General features: G+C 49.2%; 1 protein-coding gene across 6 annotated transcripts in view; it reads right to left on the reverse strand.

The window, feature by feature from the left end:
* Positions 1 to 20,531, reverse strand: part of CHST11 (carbohydrate sulfotransferase 11) — a 265,306-nt gene that overhangs the window by 194,158 nt on the left and 50,617 nt on the right. Inside the window, exon 1 of one of the 6 annotated variants that reach the window (XM_058741557.1) lies at positions 10,295 to 10,811. The exons of 4 other annotated variants lie outside the window; for them this stretch is intronic. The gene's annotated coding sequence lies outside the window, so the exon portion shown is untranslated. Of the gene's footprint in view, positions 1 to 10,294; positions 10,812 to 20,531 lie in introns of those variants that run through there. One more of the 6 variants, XM_058741560.1, reaches the window with a different exon arrangement.

Here is a 20,531-nt window from a genome sequence, read left to right on the forward strand (position 1 = left end):
CCCCCGAACTAGAGCTCAGCCTATAGACTCTAAAGGGCGGGGGGGGGGGGGGGGGGGGGGCGGGGGGGGGCCTCAGAAAAGAGGATCAGACGGGATAATGTGCGATCTTCTCACATGAGCAAGTTTTCTTACAGGCAGAAATCGCTCCCACTGGGAGTGATTTTACAACCCAGTATGATGTAGTCTTCCAGCCCCAAATCTTTGCCGCAGCAGTTTTACAGAAATGCAAATGTGTCAGGTTGTCCCATAATTAGCTACTTTTTAAAAAATGTATAATTCCCATCTTAAATTGCCTAATGAAGACGGGGTGGTACGGCTCATCAGAAACGTGGCTTCTGTGAACTAAAAATAATGGGGCTCCTTAATAAAATAAAAAATGTTAGCCCTTATGTTCTGCCGCTTAATAAACCAGTATGCAAATGAAACTAATCAAAACAACAAGCTCCCAGGAAATCAATCAACACATACATAACGTTCTTCAAGCTGGCAGGCTGGAGATTAGCAGAGCTTCAAGGCCCCCCCACCCCTCTCCCGGCAGGAACCACACGTGGCCAATACGGGATTAGACTCTGAGTCCTTCCTTCCTGGAAGGAAACACTAAGCAGATAGCAGTTTCTGTCACTTCCTCAATGGGATCAGCTGAAATCCATCCACCCGGTCACCTTCAAATATGTGTTTCTGAGGTTATAAAAATGAATGTGAAAGTCCCTTGATGCTAAGCTTCGAGTCCCGACAAAATAGAAATGGCTACCTAGGAACCATGAGGGGCAAGTGGCTAACTACAACCGGGAAGAATCATTACTGGAATTTTGTTCTTGCTCTATTCCCCTAGCTCTGAGAAAAGAGTCGACAAGCGAAATTTTGAGAGCTGCTAGGGACCACAGATGGCCTCAGGGCCCATGTCTTCATGCAGGGTGTCTATTACACCATCAAAGAAAACTGAAGACAGCAACAGTCCTTGCCAAGCATGTTGTCGCCCATCTTCCTTAATAAAATATTCTGAACTGAGAAACCCAGCGCATCACAGAGATATTTAATAAGCTGGTTTGCTAAATAAGTTTACCCCTAAAACTTCTTTCACTATGACATGAGTAATCTTGGAAGGGAAAAAAGAGCTCAGTCACTGCAATATGAACTGTGCCAAGAAAACCACATTTTAATTTTCGTCTTCTACTAAAAAAGAAAAAAATGCTAGCATCTCTGCTAACCCAAGACCTTCCTTTCATTGTGGGATAACTTTGATCTTATTTAAAAAGAGGGGGAGGAGGGGGGACCTGGGTGGCTCAGTCAGTAAAGCTTCTGCCTTCGGCTCAGGTCATGATCTCGCAGTTCATGGGTTTGAGCCCCGTGTCCAGCTCTGTGCTGACAGCTCGGAGCCAGGAGCCTGCTTCGGATTCTGTGTCTCCCTCTCGCTCTCTGCCCCTCCCCTGCTCGCACTCTCTGTCTCTCTCACAAAAATTTTTCAGTAACAAAAAAGTAAAAAATAAAAAGAAGGGGAGGGGTTTAACTTTAGTTTCTCTTTAAAGAAGTGCTTTCGGGGCGCCTGGGTGGCTCAGTCGGTTAAGCAGCCGACTTCGGCTCAGGTCACGATCTCGCGGTCCGTGAGTTTGAGCCCTGCGTCGGGCTCTGTGCTGGCTGCTCAGAGCCTGGAGCCTGTTTCAGATTCTGTGTCTCCCTCTCTCTCTGACCCTCCCCGTTCATGCTCTGTCTCTCTCTGTCTCAAAAATAAATAAACGTTAAAATAAATAAATAAAAATTTTTTAAAAAATTTAAAAAAATAAAGAAAGAAGTGCTTTCATGGGGCGCCTGAGTGGCTCAGTTGGTTAAGCATCCAGCTTCGGTTTGGGTCATGATCCCACAGTTCGTGAGTTCAAGCCCTGCGATGGGCTCTGTGCTGACAGCTCGGAGCCTGGAGCCTGCTTCGGATTCTGTGTCTCCCTCTTGCTCTCTGCCCCTCTCCCACTCGCACTCTGTCTCTCAAAAATAAATAAACATTAAAAATTTTTAAGAAAGAGAGAGAGAGAAAGAAAGAAATGCTTTCACATTGCCAGCTCCAGGCCAATGAAGACACATCAACAAACAGGACATGAGCATTACCCAAAAAGACGTATTCTGGGAAAGCTGCACGTGACCCACCCTGAACATGCGTTGGCTACAAGGCCATTTCAGAAGGACGCCTTCCTTTCATTGCTTATCGATCTGCATTTGCTGCTGGCTCCTGAGCTTCCATTCTGCCAGCGCCTTAACGATCCACAAACCACCACTTACGCATCTCAGGGGAGCACACGTTGGAAGGGAGTGCGAAGAGAAGCACCCTTCTGTAACGCCAATAACCCTCCCCTCATCCATGTATTTATTCTGTTGGTGTGGGAAAGTTCAGATTAAAAGGGCTGTGGGACATGCACCACCATCAAGATGAGACTTAACGAAAAGCGCTCTCAACTTTACTAATCCTCCCTAATATCTTTCCAAGGGTCTTTTTTTTCCCCCAGAACCAGAGAAAATCAAAGTAACTGACAGTGCAACCAACAGGACAGCTTCGCCCTCGTACTTCACAAAATACCACCATTTTGGTATGTGGTGCCGAGGTGAGGTGTGACCGAGCACCAAACCCCGAATGAATCTACGATGCTGGGAAAGCTCGACCATGTCCGTGAGTCGATTAAACTTTTTGCAATTCTTCCCATCTCGGGGCTGCTCAGCTTCCTCAACTGTTGGTCTGTAATCCAAGGGGGATGAATGTGAAATCCACGGCCAAATGAGTCACAGTAATGGAGGCAGGTTCCAAAGATGACAGGAACTCGTGAAAAGTGTGACCGGATCTACCGGGGGTGTAAGGGATCCGGTGATTTGTGGACTGGTCAAGGAAAAAGATGTGAGCAGGAGAGGCAGGGACACACAAGAAGCATTACTGGTGGCTGGGGGACCCTTGGACAAGGCTTCAGGAGACAGGGAAGTTCCTCACTGCAGGACACAATCCAGGGGCATGGCTCAGCGTCCACCATTCAGAAGGGGACAGGACTAGGGAACTACCATGGGGGAGGGGACAGGAGAGGAGGCTTACAGGCCTAAGTGATGTCACCGTGCAGCAGGTGGAGAGTCTTTGAGACCCAGAGCTCCAAAGGACAGGAACAGCTTGGGGTCTTATAACCACAGGCCTCTACCTTATCAATGACCAACAGACGCTGGGTGTAGTTTCCCGGGATACGCAAAGCAGGCAGGACATAAATGGCTAAAAATCTGCACGTTTGGGCTATTTTTAAATCGTGGATGTGTGAAAAATGGAGTTTGGGGCCAGGGTTTGAAGGCACGGGGTCTTAGCCTGCATCGAAGAAATAAAAAGCCAGGAGCCAATACGGTGGCCATCTTTTACACATCTATGTAGCAGGAGGCGGGAGTGGGAATCATCATAGAGGCGGCTGTGAGCTAGACCTTGAAATAAACTTTGCCAGTCAGAAAGGCAAGAGATAACTAGACTTCTCAATGGTGATCATTTTGTAATGTATACAAATGTCGTATCACCATGCGGTACACTTGAAACTAGTATCGCACGTCAACTACACTTCAATTAAAAAAAAAATCGCAAGGGAAGGCAGTCTTGGCAGAGGATCTGCAAAAAGGCACAGGCGCAGTGACGCGGGCAACTTCTCGGCCTTGCTGTTCAAGGCAACAAGACCGGACGTGGGGGATTCGTGGGGCTGGAAGCCAAGGCCTGAGGGAAGGAGGTAGCCGGAAGAAAGGCCAGAAAGAAACAAGCCCAACACTAGATGTGGTGCTTGGGAGTGCCGGTTCTAGAATCCAGTTTTTTGGTTTTGTTTTTTTTTAAATGTTTTATTTTTATTTTTGAGACAGAGAGGTGGGGGGTGGGCAGAAAGAAAAGGGACAGAGAGAGAATCCCAAGCGGGCTCTGCACTGACAGCAGAGAGCCCGATGTGGGGCTGGAACCCACGAACTGCGAGATCATGGCCTGAGCCGAAGTCAGACACTTAACTCACTGAGCCACCCAGGCACCCCTGGAGTCCAGTTCTGATCTCATTACTTTTTCTCAGATCCTCTAGAGGTTATTTAATCTGTCTCGATTCCATGTCTTCAGCTATCAAAGAGGGTTATAAATACCTACTCCCATGCTGGCTATTCCCCATTATTAATATGTCAGCAGACAGCCATAGTAATGGCCTGGCCTTGGACCCCCATGCCTAAAAAAGGCTGATGCCATGCCACAGATAGCAATGCAAAGAAGTGACTATCTATGACCAAGACAGTGACCACTCCACATCTGTGCTGGGAGAACCTGCAGGAGACAGAGGAGACGCAGGAGGCGGGGAAACCAGGAGACTACTGCAACAGTCCTGGCGATGGATACAGAGGGCCTGAACTACAACAGTAACGGAAGGAATAACACAAAGGAGAGGAATTCCCAAGACATTTCTCAGCGCATCAACAGGGGCTGGGAAGCGGAAAGGATGAGGGAGAGTCAAAAAAAAAAAAAAAAAAAAGATTTCAACGTTTCTTTCTGGGGATTTCCCAATCTCTTCTCTCCATGGCCCCCGGTCTTTAAAGAAAAGTGCTTCAGTGGAAAGAAGCAAGGCCATAACCTTGGAACAATTCACTTTCTGACACAGTATTTTAAAAAGGAGAAGGAGGGAGACAGATGACGGAAGTAAGTGTGGCTAATGGAAAACGTGAAGGCTAGCTAGAGTGCCATTAAATTAGCCTCACTGGGATTTATAGCAGGAAAGTGGCACCTGTCTTCCTCCATACTTTAATGAGTCCTGAGCCCACGTGATTTCTCAACGAACCACCTCCACCAGGAAACACTCTTGCAGAGCATTTAAATCGTGAATCAGGGTCCGGAGAACAAATCTCTTCCCTTATCCAAAATTCTTCTGAAGGAGAAGGCACTCGGCTTCCGCATCCTCCCAGGGGTCCGCCCGTGTCGTGGGAGCCCCGGAGGTGAGCCAGGAGGCTGGTTCCGGGCAAACACTTCGGCAAGACCCTCGTGGAGACTCCAGACGTCTTCGTTTGAGGCTCACAGACAGGACAAAAGAAGCAGCAAAATAAAACCTAACGAAGGTTTAGCCTACGTTCAAAGGTAGGTGGGCTTTTTCCTTCCCTTCATCAACTTTTTCCTGCAACATTTTAATTAAGCTGCCGAAGGGATCACTACGACTTTATGCTCTGCTCTCCCTTCCTCCTAACTGGTCAATGTCTTCAGCAGCCTTCATCTCCATTTCTGTCACACAGGACACGGGAGGGCTCTGGTCACTCTGCCAACCTCTAGGTAAAAAAAGGTACCAAAAGTACACGGATGTGGAACTGTGTGATGGAATAATGCAGAAGCTAAAATGGTCAAAATGGAAAACGAGGGGACAAATTAGGAAGTGGGGACATGGAGGAAGTTATAGGCTAAGATCAGAAATGATGATGATCAGCGTGATGATGGTGAACTGTTTACTGAGCACTTACCTCTTGAACAAATACTATCAGTTGTCCCCCCCAAATCCAATCTCTCCTTCATACATAGTAATAGAGTTCTCAGTGAGGTACGAGCTAAGGCCTAAAATTTCCCTAACTCGCTTTTGAATAATGTGGTCATATGACTAAGCGGTAGTCAAGGGGATGGAACAGAGACTTGGGCAACTTTCAGGCCACACCCTCCGCTTCCCTTTCCCCCTTCCTGGCCGGGATGTAGAGATGACGGCAAGAACTAAAGCAGCCACCTTGGACCGCGAGACGGAAAGCACATATTAAGGATGGCCGTGCAACAAGGGAAAGAAAATTGGCTCCCTCTGCTCTGACCAGACATCAGGGAGAAATGAACTTTCACTTTCCGAAGGCGCTATTATTTTTTGCCATCTCAAAACAGGTAACCGGATCAAACTCTGTGCTGTACGCATCACACGCGTTATCTCATTTAATCCATATGCAACTCTATAATAAAGTAGATACGACAGTTATCCTCATTTTGCCCTGGAGGACACGGGGACCCCGAAGGGCAAGTCACTTGTCTAAGCTTTCACAGTCAAGCAAATGGCAGGGCCTTGTTGCAACCAAGCGGCCAGGTTCCGGGGTTTGGAATACGATGTCTCCTTGCCACACGACCAGTCGACCTGAACCAAGGAAGGTTCCAACTTCCAAAAATGTAAACCCGGCCTAACAATCCCCGCCGCCAAGGGTGAAGAGGCACGACTCCTTGGCGGTTCTTAACCGTCTCGGTCTGCAGGCATCACTTTGCCCTTCATCTCCTGCCCCAGAGGCAGGGAGGCTCGGGGAGAGACTTGTCCACTGTTCCTTCACTCCAGTCTCCTCTCCTCCCCGGGGGCTGTGCGAGCATCGCAGTGCGAAGGGCATCCACAGTCACAGCTGCCCTGACGTCCGTGGCTCCCTCAACCCTAGACCGAAGTCCGGTCAGCCCGGTGACATGCTGCTCGCATTTCGACACTTCTTTATCTTCACGCTTCCCTTCCAGAAGATGCCGTCCCCCTCGGTGGATCCCGTGGAGTTGCGCAATTTAGAGAGAACTGCAAAGCCGGACACAGCTGTGCAAGGAAAGGCTGTCAAGTGCACTGCATCGAAAACAGCCAGGACACCACTGTTTCTCACAAGCCGTCAAAGTCAAGAATAACTCAAAAGCCCCCTGTAGTGCCCAGAGTGAGGAGTGAGCCGAAAATTCTATCTGGACACCAAAGGAAAGCAGCATAAGAGTCCTGTTCACTCCTTGCCTTTCTCGTGCCCTGACAGAGTCTCGGAAATGTCCCCAGGACTCCATCTCCCTTTCCAAAGAGTGGCAAGGAGAAGAACGGCCCCTGGCGACCCAGCTCCCAGGCGGCGGGGTGCTGGAAGCAATTTCTTCCTACATTTGCAAATGAAGTATGAGTCATTTCCTCACCAATTTCACTGAAATTTCACATGCATTAGGGCATCTTAAGAAAAATCTGCTTTCTGGGGCACCTGGATGACTCAGCCGGTTTAGCGTCCAACCTTGGCTCAGGTCACCAAGTCGCGGTTCCTGAGTCCGAGCCCTGCACTGGGCTCTGTGCTGCCAGCTCAGAGCCTGGAGCCTGCTTCAGATTCTGCGTCTCCCTCTCTCTCTCTGCCGCTCACTGGCTCGCACTCTTTCTCTCTCTCTCTCTCAAAAATAAATAAACATTAAAGACAAGTAGCTTGTATCCACAAAAGAAAGAAAGAAAGAAAGAAGAGAGAAAGAAAGAAAGAAAGAAAGAAAGAAGAAAGAGAAAGAAAGAGAAAGAAAGAAAAGAGAAAGAAAGAAAGAAAGAAAGAAAGAGAAAGAAAGAAAGAAAGAAAGAAAGAAAGAAAGAAAGAAAGAAAGAAAGAAAGAAAGAAAGAAAAAGATTGATTTGCTTTGGGGGTCCAGGCCTGCCAGAAAGGACACAGAGAGAAAGAAGACTTGAACGTGCAGGTCCTACGGCGAGGCCACACTACCTGCCCGGGAGAGGTGGCTCAGGTTTGAAGACAGGCCTACCTGAAAGCGTGCTGTGATAACCAGACGAGGTACATACTCATTTGGCATACAGACGCGCTTAATAAACACTCCCTAGAATCACTGATTTCATTGTTCTCACCCGGGGACATACCCATACCGTGTGGCGCTACTAACACCCTCCTCTAACAGAACAGAGCACAAAGGCAAGAGCGGGGAGGCTTCCTAAGGAACAGTAAAAGGTAAGCCTTAACTGAGCCAATAATCGTTGACGAACTCCCAGGCTCAGAGCGAGGCACTGAGGAATAAAGACAAACAAAAATCCCTTCGCTCAAGGTTCTCAGAGTCTGATGTGGGAAAGACAAAGAACAGATGATAACAGACTGGCTCAGAAAGTTGTGACTGAGGTTAAGACCCAGCGCTGCGCGAGTATCCAGAGGGAGCTCCAAGTCTGCCGGGAGGAGAAGGAGGGGGACAGAGCCGGGTGGTCCAGGAGGGCCTCACAGAGCAGGTGGTCCTTGACCTTGGCCTTGAAGGAGTTGCAGCCCATCAGGCAGAGATTTCTGCTCACGGCCAGAAGGGCAGACAGATGCCAGGAAAGATGCTACTCAACCCATGGGCTGAGTAGCCGTAGGCATGCGTCTGCTGGGGCTGCCCTAACAAGCCACATGCCAGGTGGCTTAAACAACACACATATTGTCTCACAGCGCTGGAAGTCCAAGTTCTGGGTGTGAGCGGGGATGGTTTCCTCCGAGGCCTCTCTTTGCCTTGCAGACGGCTATCTTCACAGCATCCTCCCATGGCCTGACCTCTGTGCACGTGCACGTTTGCGCCCTCCTCTCCTTGTCTCCTAAGGACACCAGGCAGCTCGGATCAGGGCCCACCCACAGGACCTCCTTTTATCTTCCTGACCTCTTTAAAGACTCCCTCTGCAGAGGCGCCTGGCTGGCTCAGTCGGTCGAGCACCCAGCTCTCGATCCCAGGGTTGTGAGTTCAAGCCCCACGTTGGACCTGGAGCCTACTTACAAAGTAAAAAAATAAATAAATAAAGACTCCTTCTCCAAATGCAGTCCTGTTCTGAGGCTAGGAGAGTTAGGACGTCAGCATACGAATTTTGGGAGGTCACAATTCAGCCCATAACACCACGAAAGGGTTTGCAGGAGAGTGACAGGAGCCAGGTTTCATTTGGGAAAGAGCACTCGGCAAGGAAATGGGAATATGGAAACGAAGAGCCTTGAGGCAAGCAGGCCACCAAGGAGGTGATGTGGTCCCCGCCTGGGGCGCCTGTTCACTTAGAGCCTGGTTGTTTTTGCTTAAGACACAATCTCTTGTCACCCAGTGCAAATCCCTGCCATTCCCTGCTGCAAGGAGCCTACTTGTCCGTGTGGATTCTCCCAACTACTGTTCCAGCATGTTCCCAGGCCGGGCCTGATCACCCACTGCCAGTACCTCCCAGGGTCTGGGAACCCCCAGAAGCTAAACAAGCAGTGGCCTGGGGAGCAGGAATAAAAACACTGCCTTGCATTCCAAACTCAAGTCGGGGGCCCAGGACCCAAGGCCCGAGCATCGACCCTTCAGCAGTGGAAGAACAAGGGCTCTGGTGGCCTGAGGCGCCTCTAACCCCCGTCCCCCCTCACAAATAAAGCCCCGGCAGGACGCCCATTAACACCTCACAGGGGCAAACCTCAGGCTTCGCAGGAGAAACTTCAAAAGACATCCCAGTCGCACAAAATGCCAGAAAATCATCAATCAAGCACACCATCCCAGGAAGTAGCCAGCTGAATTTGGGGAAGGAGTCTTGCACATAAATTAAATGTCCCTGAGCCCCCATATGGCTCTCGATTTATTACCGTGGAGACCAACTGTGCTCCTTAAGTTTAAAAAGGATCAAGGCCTCTATAAACAGCATATAGCACTACCTTCATAGTCAAAGGGGGAAAAAAATCGAGAGAAACTCTTTTTTAGTTCAGAAAATGATCCTTTTGTGAAAATAATTCCCACTACCACTGAACTCTTTGCCTCAAGTGTTATAAAAATCCAACTGGCCAGGCGGCCCTTTAAAAATGTATAATGTCAGCCATAATTACCAACTGCCTTTTGGATTTGTTGAAATTCATTTCGGAATTGGATTTTCTCCCGAGTAGGTGACCTGCCTGAATGATATGCTAACATTCAGGCGTGTTAGCTGAAAATCTACGGCATTGCTTATAGACTTAAACTCTTTCTCCTCCCACCTCTGTACATACACACTCACCAACCTTTCGCTGCAAAAACAGCTAAAACTCACCATTCATCCTCCTCACGGCAGACATGCAAAAAAGGGCCATCTGAGAAGCATTAATATTCCCTGGGGAGCAACAGTTGTGTAACACTGAAAGGCCTCATGCACCTCATTTCCATACTAAGACTTCATGTTGCCAGAATTTCTTTTTCTTTTTTTGAAGCATCCTGGCCCTTTGCTCCTCATAAGCATCAAAATAGCTAGGGCACTTACTCCACGCCAGGCTCACTTCACCTTCATGTGAATACCATGACTATTCCGGGTTCAGAAAGAGGGAACCGGGCTCAGAGAGGTTAAGTAACTTCACCAAGGTCACACAGGAAAAGAGTGGCAAAATAGAGACAGATCCCAGTCGAGGCTTGCAAGATCCAAATCCAAGCTCCAAACTGCTCATTTTAATGGCTGTCCCCGGGCTGATTCGAAAGATGGAAAGCTTGCCTCCCAACCAGCCTTCTAATATAATAGATTTAGAAGGTGTTTGCACTTAAATTTACCCAAGGCTCAAGAAGCCGTTTTGAATACTATATATACCAGGAAGCTTTAAAAAAAGCTTTTAGAATTCCAATGGATACCTTAATACATAAGATTTGGTCTTTTCTCCTGGATGATGATTTCTTCCACCTTCTCCCATTTAATAATACAAGCACTTACACCATGCTTAGAGTTACACAAAACATGAAATCCAACTCTAGAATGTGGGTTCATCACAATGAGTGGACAAGTCACAATGGTTCCACGCCGTGCTTTGTTCAAAAGAGATGAAATCCAGAACAAAACAGGAATAGGTATGTGTCGGGTAAGAATGTGACTTAAAATTTAGAAAAACATTTTGTACCCTAAACTGCCAATTCCTTGAGGACACGGATCCTGTTTTATTGGGCTTTTTATCCCCAGAGCTCAGCACAAAAGTGGCACACAGTAGGAGCTTAATAAGGATTTGCCGAAATGGAGGATGGAGGGATGGATGGATGGATGGATGGATGGATGGATGGATGGATGGGTGAATGGCTGAATGGAGGAGGAAATAAATAGATGAGTGGATGCTTCCACCAATGATTACACTTAAAATTATCTGTAAGGCTCGCTCTCTCTCTCTCTCTCCCTCTCTCTCGTCTACAATGTTTTTCTGGCCAGATGTATATTTCCCACTGTCCACCCTGGATTTGGACAAATGAATGAGCTGGCTGCGGAGCCCACAGTAGAGCAGAGCCGGGGGAACCAAATGTGGGCTGTTACTGAACTATGACCTTTCCCAAGGACAGACAGACAAGATACCAGCAACTGTCCATTTAACACACACATGCTGAATGCAAATACTTTTTCTGGGAGGCAGCTCCGTTTGTTGGCACCAAAACCCATTTGTGATCTCTGCGTGTCCTTCCCATTCTTGAGTCCCCAAAGGGGAAAGCACCATTTATTCAAAGAAAGCCGCTTTGGGTTAGTAACCACTCCAGAAAACAAGTCCTGTAGTGCCGTTCAATTCCAACTGAGGAGCGAGGAAAAAGAACACGTTCGCTGGCTTTCGTGCACGCTGCAGCAATGAGGCTGCTGGTCGGAGCAGGTTCACGCAGGCATCTGTTTTCACAGTCCTGCAAACACAGCGCTTGAGATGGGCTTTTAAAGACAGCCGTGTTCCCAGGGCACAAAAAGGAAACTGACATACAAATAATCTGCCAGGTTAAACATGGGGAGAAATAAGAGGTAAACCGCAGGCAAAACTCGGGAGGAAATGCCAGAGTTCCAATAAGCAGCAAAATATTCCTTATACAATAAGGTGACACGGCTCTGTGGCTTTACAAAGCATTCACACAGAAAATGTTTCATTTGGGAAAACTCAGGAGAGGAGTGTGAACACCCCATACAACCAATAAGGGAACTACGGCTCGCTCTACAAGGATTTGGTTACTTGCTCCAGATCACAGATGCAGGAACTAGAGATGTATTTCTCGTTGCTCCACAGAAACATTGTTGGCCCCACCCTGAGTAGCAGGTTGTACCCCGGTAAGCTGCAAGCTGGAAACGGCTCCTGTCTTTATGAAATTACCAGGCCATTGAGGGTTGGAGCCAGAAACGTAAGCTGCCCTCCCTGGCTCGACAAGCACCAGGGAGTTCTCCATGAAGCAAGCTAACCAGAGGAGGAGGGAGGGAGGGAGGGCGTTAGGGAGAGGCAGAGAGAGAAGAAACCCCACCCACATATCTGAAACAGACAGGGAACTAACTGCAAGCTGACTCTCACCCATCCATCTTTTTTTTTTTTAATTTAAAAAAAGAACTTTTTTTAATGTTTACTATTTTTGAAGGAGAGAGAGAGAGAGAGAGAGAGAGAGAGCAGGGGAGGGGCAGAGAGAGAGGGAGACATGGAATCCGAAGCAGCCTCCAGGCTCCGAGCTCTCAGCACAGACGTGGGGCTCGAACTCACGAGAACTGTGAGATCATCACCTGAGCCGAAGTTGGATGCTTAACCGACTGAGCCACCCAGGCACCCCTCTCATCCATCCGTCTTAAAGTGATCTCAGAGACCAATTTCTATGTCTTAAAAATGAACCCGGTGGCACCTGAACAGAGAGAATCCAGTTGTCTTTCATACCACAAAGAATGCCTTTTTAAGGAGCGAATTACCTGTATCTAATTAGTCCAGCATCTACAAAAAGTAGACATTTTTTTTTATAATTGCCCTATTTTCCACCCCACCCATCCCGACACACAGAAATAACTTACTGTGAAAACAGAGCCCAAATGAAGCATGAAAAAAAAATGGCCAAAACATTTAAATCCTCGAATCAATTATACCACCTCACCATTTTACCTTGATCAAAGACAATTACAGAGACAATAAATAAAGCCCATCCTGCAGAGGTTCCCAAACACAGCTAGGGATGAGAAGAAAGCACTAGAGAAACTTTTTCCTTTTTCTGAGAGAGAGAGAGAGCACATGTGTGGGGGGAGAGGGAGAGGGGTAGAGGGAGAGAAGGAGAGGGAGAGAAGGAGAGGGAGAGAGAGAGAGAGAGAGAGAGAGAGAGAGAGAGAGAGAGAGAATCTCAAGCAGGCTCCACGCTCAGTGTGGCACCCAACACGGGGCTCAAGCCCACAACTGTGAGATCAGGACCTGAGTCGCAATCGAGAGTCAGACGCTTAACCGACTGAGCCACCCTGGAGCCTTGGGAATCTCTTTAAATGATACAATGCTGAGCCCACCTCTGGAGATTTGAATGAGTGGGTATTCTGGAGGGGCCGGGTTGGCCCAGTGTTTTAAAGCACCCCTCCCGTAATTCTGATGGTTAGCCTGCTTGAGAACCTTTGCAACATACCTAGAGAGATCATCCGAGAGCAAAGGCTGTCTGGACAGGACCCACCCCACCGCGTACCAAGCACGAGGGCAGGCTTATTCCACACACGTCATCCTTACGACATCTTTAAGGTTGGCACAATGACACCCATCTACAGACAACATACCTGGGGCTCCATGATTTGCTCAGGAGGTGTGTATTCCCTGGCTTCCCAAGAAAGCCTGCTCTATGCTCCTACCCTGCATAGAAAATCCACCGCTGAGGAAAGGAGCCAGGGCGAGCACCAGAACAGAGACACCGTACAAGTATTTGAGAGGCTGGCGCCGGTTCAAGGACTGCCTTGATTTAACTTCCTAGTATTGATTAGTATAACTGGGAAAGAAATGCCAGTGGAGACAGATACCCTAATTTTACAAGCGCCAACCGAGTGGCCTTTGCCAGGCACGGGGAGGGTGCTGGGCGCCTGTCTGGGCTTTCACCACCACGCAGGAACTACGCAGACCAAGTTCACGAGCCTGCAGCTCGGCCAGCCACAGCCTGGGTGCCCCGGCCCGCAGCCGGGAGAGAGGATACAGGCAGGAAGTGCCCACTGGCAGGGAAACAGGAAACAATTCTCCAGGCCAGGGGAAGAAGAGGCCCATTTTAATCAGACGGTGGAGCAGACCCAAATCCGTTTTTCCCTCAGTGTCTGAAGCCTCAAAGCATCACCCCGGGATCCCCCAGGGGCCAGAGTGAGGTACTCTGACACCCAAATGTAGGACATGTCCATCCAGAAATAGCGTCTCTGTCCAGGACACTAGGAACAAAGGTCACAGCCTGCTTTCCTGGAAACAGGCCAGAGCTACGAAAAGTCAGGAGATGAAGGCTTCTATCTGGTTCGCCCGCTAACTCGCCATGATCTTGGGCAAGTCACTTTGTGACTGAGCGTCCAAAATACAGAGGTGGAAGGAGACGATCTTTGAATTTCCTGCCAGCTCTGACCCCAGACCCACACCAGACACCAGGCTGGCAGGACAAACGTGCAGGGAGATTTCCCAAGGTGCTGACCACAGGGGACCAGGTGGGAGGGCGGCCACCCTGCTTGGACCTGCATTTGCCCGAGCATGCCTGTGGCGGATACACGCTGCAGGAGAGCACGCGGATCAGAAGGAAGTGGTTATGGGAGAAAGCAAAGGATAGAGACCCAGTGAAAAAAAATATCTGTCCCAAAGGTCCCCTCCAGACTTGAATTTGATGGTAACTTTCAAATCTTCCCCTGTGGGCCTCCCAGTCATTCATCCACTCACTGAATAAACACATACAAGAAACTGCACTGGGAGCCAGGGGCACTGAGGCCACTATTATCATTATTATTATTATTACTATTACTATTACTACTATATAATTAAAGTGGCTAGGAAATAAAGACATATATACCTAAGTGATGCTGGGATTCCCCTAATAGACAAAAAAAGTCCACCAGCAAGACTCAGAATGTGTCCAATTCTTTCCCCTGCAACTTACATATTCCAAAGGGATCTCAGGCAGTCAGCTTCGAAACAAAAGGCCACGGCCTCCAAGGCTCGAACAGAAGGGCAGATTCACACCCCAGGGGCCACGGATTGTCTGGCTCTCTGAGCAGAGACATGCAAAGGTCAAGGGCTCTCAAGGGAATTCAGGAGCACCCCCTCTGATGCTCAGAGCCCAGAACAGATTTAGCTCCACCCACAGAACACTGCCCCCCACAGCCTTGATGCACAGAGCTTGGCCTGTGCTCTGCCAGGGTCGTGGCCCAGGAGAAAGATCCTATCGCTGAACAAAATTAACACATCCGAAGAATCTCCTTCAACAAGTGCTCTGCAATTTCAGACGACAGACCCATCCATCCTAGAGTAAACTGAGGGTTAAAAAAAGAAGAAGGTAGGGGTGCCTGGGTGGCTCAGTCGGTTGGGCGTCCGACTTCGGCTCAGGTCATGATCTTGCGGTTTGTGGGTTCGAGCCCCACGTCGGGCTCTGTGCTGACGGCTCCGAGCCTGGAGCCTGTTTCGGATTCTGTGTCTCCCTCTCTCTCTGCCCCTTCCCTGCTCATGCTCTGTCTCTCTTGGTCTCTCAAAAATAAATAAGTGTTTAAAAAAAAAAAAGAAGTAAAAAAAAAACAACTCACACCTGGCTATGTAGCGGCAGGAGTGACATTCACTTTCCTAACTACTACCCACGGACTGACCAGACCTTCTTACAACTAACTACCACCACAAGTACACTGCTAACTTATCACTCACCATGAGGCTATACTGCCTCTCACTGAATGGACCCGTATCTATCCCTCTATAAAGCAGGAAGTATATACTTCTGGATGATCTGACAGAAGATGTAAGACCTTGTGAGATAAGCGGAGCAGGTATTATCAGACCCATTTGACAGATAAAGATACTGATGCTCAGCAGTTCAGAGACTCCCCCGAGGGCTCACAGCTGATAAGCAGTAAGATGCTTTTGGCTCCCTCAGGCCTCACTGCCTGCGGCACAGCTGTGCAGAGAGACGAGCGACTCCTGAGCCCTGCACCCTGGTTCAGTTCTGATGCCAGCGGCTAGGAATGACAGCTGAGGCAGAAGAAACTCCTAGACCGCGACAGAGTCCCCTTCTCTTCTGCAGCTGGGCCTCCTCGACTACACACGCACACTGGCTCACTCTCCCTCTCTCTCCCTCTCCCTCTCTCTCTCTCTCTCTCTCCAAGTAGTTTCCCAGGAAAACATAATCATCACCCGTTAGGAACCCAGGCTGCACCTGCGTCGGACCTTCACTGCACCCGATCGTGAAGGCTTTGCCGAAACGGTTCTCGGGACAGGTGTCGTGGGTCCTGCAGCCGAGACGGACATCCTTGCATCTCGGCAAACCCCACTGCAGCCATGTTTCTGCGCCGCAGCTCAGAGGAATGGAAAGAATCAATTTAAGCCAAGCAAACCCAACAGGCTATCACACAAAGCGCCGATGTCAAATCAAACCTCATAACCAGCAATTACCCATCAAGCCGGGGCCATAATGACGGGCTCCTCGGGGTCACCTCCCCGGGAAGCAGGGAGGGGGTTACCGAAGAGAGAGCTGGGATCGGACGAGTGCGATAACAGCCTCAAGAGAAAGGTGTTCCCCCTCGCTTTTCGATACATCTCCCCACTCCCGTGTCCGAAGACACAACCCTGTCCTCGGAGGTCAGGGCCCATCGTGCTAGAGGAGATTCCAGGCTCTCATGCTGTGCCCTCTAATTTTATTTTTTTTTAATTTTTTTTCAACGTTTTTTATTTATTTTTTTGGGGACAGAGAGAGACAGAGCATGAACGGGGGAGGGTCAGAGAGAGAGGGAGACACAGAATCGGAAACAGGCTCCAGGCTCCGAGCCATCAGCCCGGAGCCTGACGCGGGGCTCGAACTCACGGACCGCGAGATCATGACCTGGCTGAAGTCGGACGCTTAACCGACTGCGCCACCCAGGCGCCCCTGTGCCCTCTAATTTTAAAGGAAGCCGGCTTTAGATAATGGTCTGCAAGGTGCTTCCTTTCAAAACTGCTGTAATTAAACTAGAAAAACATTAATTTGTACCCTCGTGGTAAGAGGGTTTCCTGGAAATTCCTGAAAGGAAGTCGATAATCGATGAGTGGGTAAATGTCACACACGCAGCACAAGCACCTGAATCCAGAACAGTCTGTGAAGCCTCAAAAACCCCCGGCTAAAGAAACAGCACTACGTCCCCAAAAAGCATTGTGCCAGACCTCTGTTGAGGGCTGGTAGTGTGACAAAGAGACACACACACACACACACACACACACACACACACACACACACACTCACAGAGGAAACAACATTTGCAGTCCTGGGCCTCAAAGCTCCTTATAAGACGAGCTCCAACTCTTTAATTTGAGGAGAGAAGAAAGCATTAAAAAAAAAAAAAAAAAAAGATTTTTAAGGAAAACAACAGCTTCTATTAAAATGCATAACACTATCTTTCAATAGATGAAAGGACTCAGTAGAAACACCATAAACCTCAGAATTACACGGTAAATCGCTTCTTTTGTTTAACGCAAATTAATATCATCACAGATAAAAAAACAATAAGCCCAACATCCCCCGTGGGACGCTACGTCCATAAGGCAGCTTGGGAGACTGTAGGTTGACTGAGGTGGGGAGAAGGAAGGAAGGGTGGGTCACGGCCACCTTCCCACTCGGATCCTCAAATCCTGTCTCATCGACCTGAAGTGTTTCTCCTGCAAGTGACACACAGATGACTTTCCAGTCTCCATTTTCCTTGCATAAGCCGCCAGACGCAGAGCCGGAGTATATTGGCTGTGACAGCACATCTGTCCGGGGCCCTCCCAAGTGCCTCCCGGAACACGACGCACAGACGGCATGGAGTCTGCTGAGTGGCGGCCTTGCCAGGGGCTTCAAGAGAGTCAAAGTGAATCTGGCACCGAGGCAACTAAGAAACCTCTTGACTATCCCTTCCCGGGCCTCCCAGCAGCTGACTCCCTCGGAACCACATAACTAATGAAGGAAATCCAGCATGAAAATGTGTGTAAATCCAAATCTTCCCTCTTGCCCACAGGCTCCTGGCATGCAAGCCGATGGCAGGCATGCCAATTCAAAGACCGTCCTTGAACTCAAACGAGTTGTACTTCCCACCTCCAAGGTGACCTTCCATCCAAAGTGACCCAGCATGCTACTCAGTGGGGAGAAGAAAGCGTGGGCACATAGTAGGTGCTCAGAAAACGCCAGCCGCTCCATTAAGAAGAGGGGCCAATTATAAAACACCTGGCTTGGGGCGCCTGGGTGGCTTGGTCGGTTGAGCCTCCGACTTCAGCTCAGGTCATGATCTCACGGTCCTTGAGTTCGAGCCCTGCATCGGGCTCTGTGCTGACAGCTCAGAGCCTGGAGCCTGCTTCAGATTCTGTGTCTCCCCCTCTCTCTGACCCTCCCCCGTTCATGCTCTGTCTCTCTCTCTCTCTCTCAAAAATAAATAAACGTGAAAAAAAAAAATTTAAAACACATGGCTCAATTTCACCAAGCTTAGCAGCAGTCAACTTAACTCACACCACATCACATGGACTCTGTGATCCCCCAAAGGATGCAATTCTTCCTGGGGTCTGGTTCCTGAGTCTCTTCTGGGGCCACATTCTCCTTTTAAGAATTCAGTTAAGCCTTAGAAGGAGGGCAAGTCCTCTCTCACCAACTCCAGTGTGACCAGTGGACCTCGGCATCACCTTGGAACTTGTCAGAAATGCATCCTCGGGGGCAGAAATGCATCCTGGCCCGGGCCGGGCCTACCAGGGGATCAGTCTGCTTTTTGACCAGACCCCAGATGGATTTTCCCACATCCGAGATCGCTGTGTAAAGGGTGACGGCAGCCTTAAAACTGACAAGCTTCAGAAAGAAAAGACACTGACAGACAGAAGAACGAGACATGATAAGACTACTGAAAACGACTCCTGAGAAGGATGTCAATCCATCATTGGTGCAGACAGGCGGGGATTAACCTGGCTTCAAGAAACTCACCCAACACGAAGAGTGAAAAGTGGACTCAGAGACAGGGGAAGCCTGTGGGTGGAGCCCAGGGACCCCGCCAGACATTGAGCTCTGGAGTGTAACTTTAATTTCTTTGAAAAATCCTCAGCATCCTCTTACGTTACATCTAAGGTTTTATAAAAGAAACGGATTATAGGGGTCAAATTCCAGCTTCCCCAAATTACTGAACTGCCAGGCCTAGGAAAGTTACTTAACTGCTTGGGAGCAAACTCACTTCCGCTAACAGCCTCGCTGGGGAGGATTGAGAAGCAAAACAAAACAGCGCATAGAACGTGCCTCCAGCCCATCACAAGTGCTCAGCGCATATCAGTTATTGCCCCTTTCTATCCATAACTCTAGAAAAAAGAGCCCACAGCAACATTTTGTCCCGTGACCAGCTTAGGCACAGACGGGGGGGGGAGGGGGGGGGGGATAAGGCCAAATGAATCCAACATGTAGCACAGAGGCGCTCCCAACAGGCCCCTTTCGGGTGCCCTGAGTGCACTGGGAGATACAGATGCCAGGCTGTCCAGTGTCTGTCAACTCCTCCCGGTCGCCCTTCTTCTTTACAGCAGGTGCCCCTTTCATCCAGTGTGGCCCATGGTGACATTAGGTGTCAGGGCGCTCTGGGGGCTCCCCTGGGACAAAGAAGCCGTTTTAAGCAGATGCATTAGCAGGTCGGCTGCAGAGAACAGTGGAAAAGCTCCTCTCCCTTATCTAACCACCCTGCAAGCCTCCCCTCTCACCCCTCATCATGTGGGCTGCCCACAGCCCAACGACCACTGGCGTCCCGGGAGCCCTCCATTTCCAAGCACCCCAAAAAGTGGGAGGAATGGTGTCTACCTCATCGCTTCATGGGGCAATTCGGAAATCGTCAAATAGCAGCCACACGTAAGGGACTGATGACTGATAAATGGGACAAAAGCAAAAGATGGCCATTTCGGTAGCTTGTGCTTTAACACAAGGATGGGAGCCCCTCGTAAAAATTGTATCGACACACCTCTCACCGAGACAGAAACAGACACTGCTCTTGACTGAACACCAAGGTGAATGAAAGAAAACCACGAGCCGGGGTCTCTGCTCCCCCAGCTAACATCTGTCAAGGGCCTGGGCCGGGCCAAGACCCATGCTGAGTGCTGGCTATTCCCCGCTTAATCCACTCAACAGCCCCAGGATGGCAGGTCGAGGTATTACTTCACTCTGTAGACGACAAAACTAGGGTCGAGGGAGGTTGAGTCACTTGCCCTAAAGTCACGCGGCTAAGAAGCAGCCTAACCCCAGAGCAGCAGTTCTCAGTGGGGGGAATTTTGCCCCCAGGAGGCATGTGGCATGGAGACATGTTTGGTTGTCATAACTGGGGGATTATTACTGGGAGCTCGTGGGCAGGAGCCGGAGACAGCGCTAAAGATTCTCCAGGGCACAGGACTGCCCCGAACAACCAAGTACCATTCAGCAGATGTGGGGAAACCTCACCCCGAGCTTCTATTCTCATCCATTGCGCTGTACCGTCTCCCTTCTTGTTTTCTAACGTGCCCACAAAAGGGCAATAAATATTTTTTTAACGTGACCATAAATCAGAGTACCATAGCCCTGGAGTCAACGCTGAAAATTGAAAACGCTTATCATGCCTTGCTTTCCTTGACTTCCTCCAATGCTTCCACCCCAAGGCTTTGAACTTGCTCTTCCCGCCGCCTGAGCAGTTCTTTCCCCCTTCCCACCAAATCCCTCATGTGTGTTCAGGGCTCACACATCACCTCCTATGCACCAACGATTACCTTCTTTTTTTTTTTTTTTTTTTTTAAGTTTATTTATTTTAAGACAGAGAGAGAGAGAGAGCGGGAGGGGGAGGAGCAGAGAGAAGAGAGACAATCCCAAGCAGGTTCCACACAGCCAGTGCAGAGCCCAATGTGGGGCTCAATCTCACAAACCATAAGACCATGACCTGCACCAACATCAAGAGCTCGACACTTGACTGACTGAGCCACCCAGGCGC

The sequence above is a fragment of the Neofelis nebulosa genome, chromosome 8 (assembly GCF_028018385.1).
Source record: "Neofelis nebulosa isolate mNeoNeb1 chromosome 8, mNeoNeb1.pri, whole genome shotgun sequence".
In the NCBI taxonomy this organism is placed as follows: domain Eukaryota; kingdom Metazoa; phylum Chordata; class Mammalia; order Carnivora; family Felidae; genus Neofelis; species Neofelis nebulosa.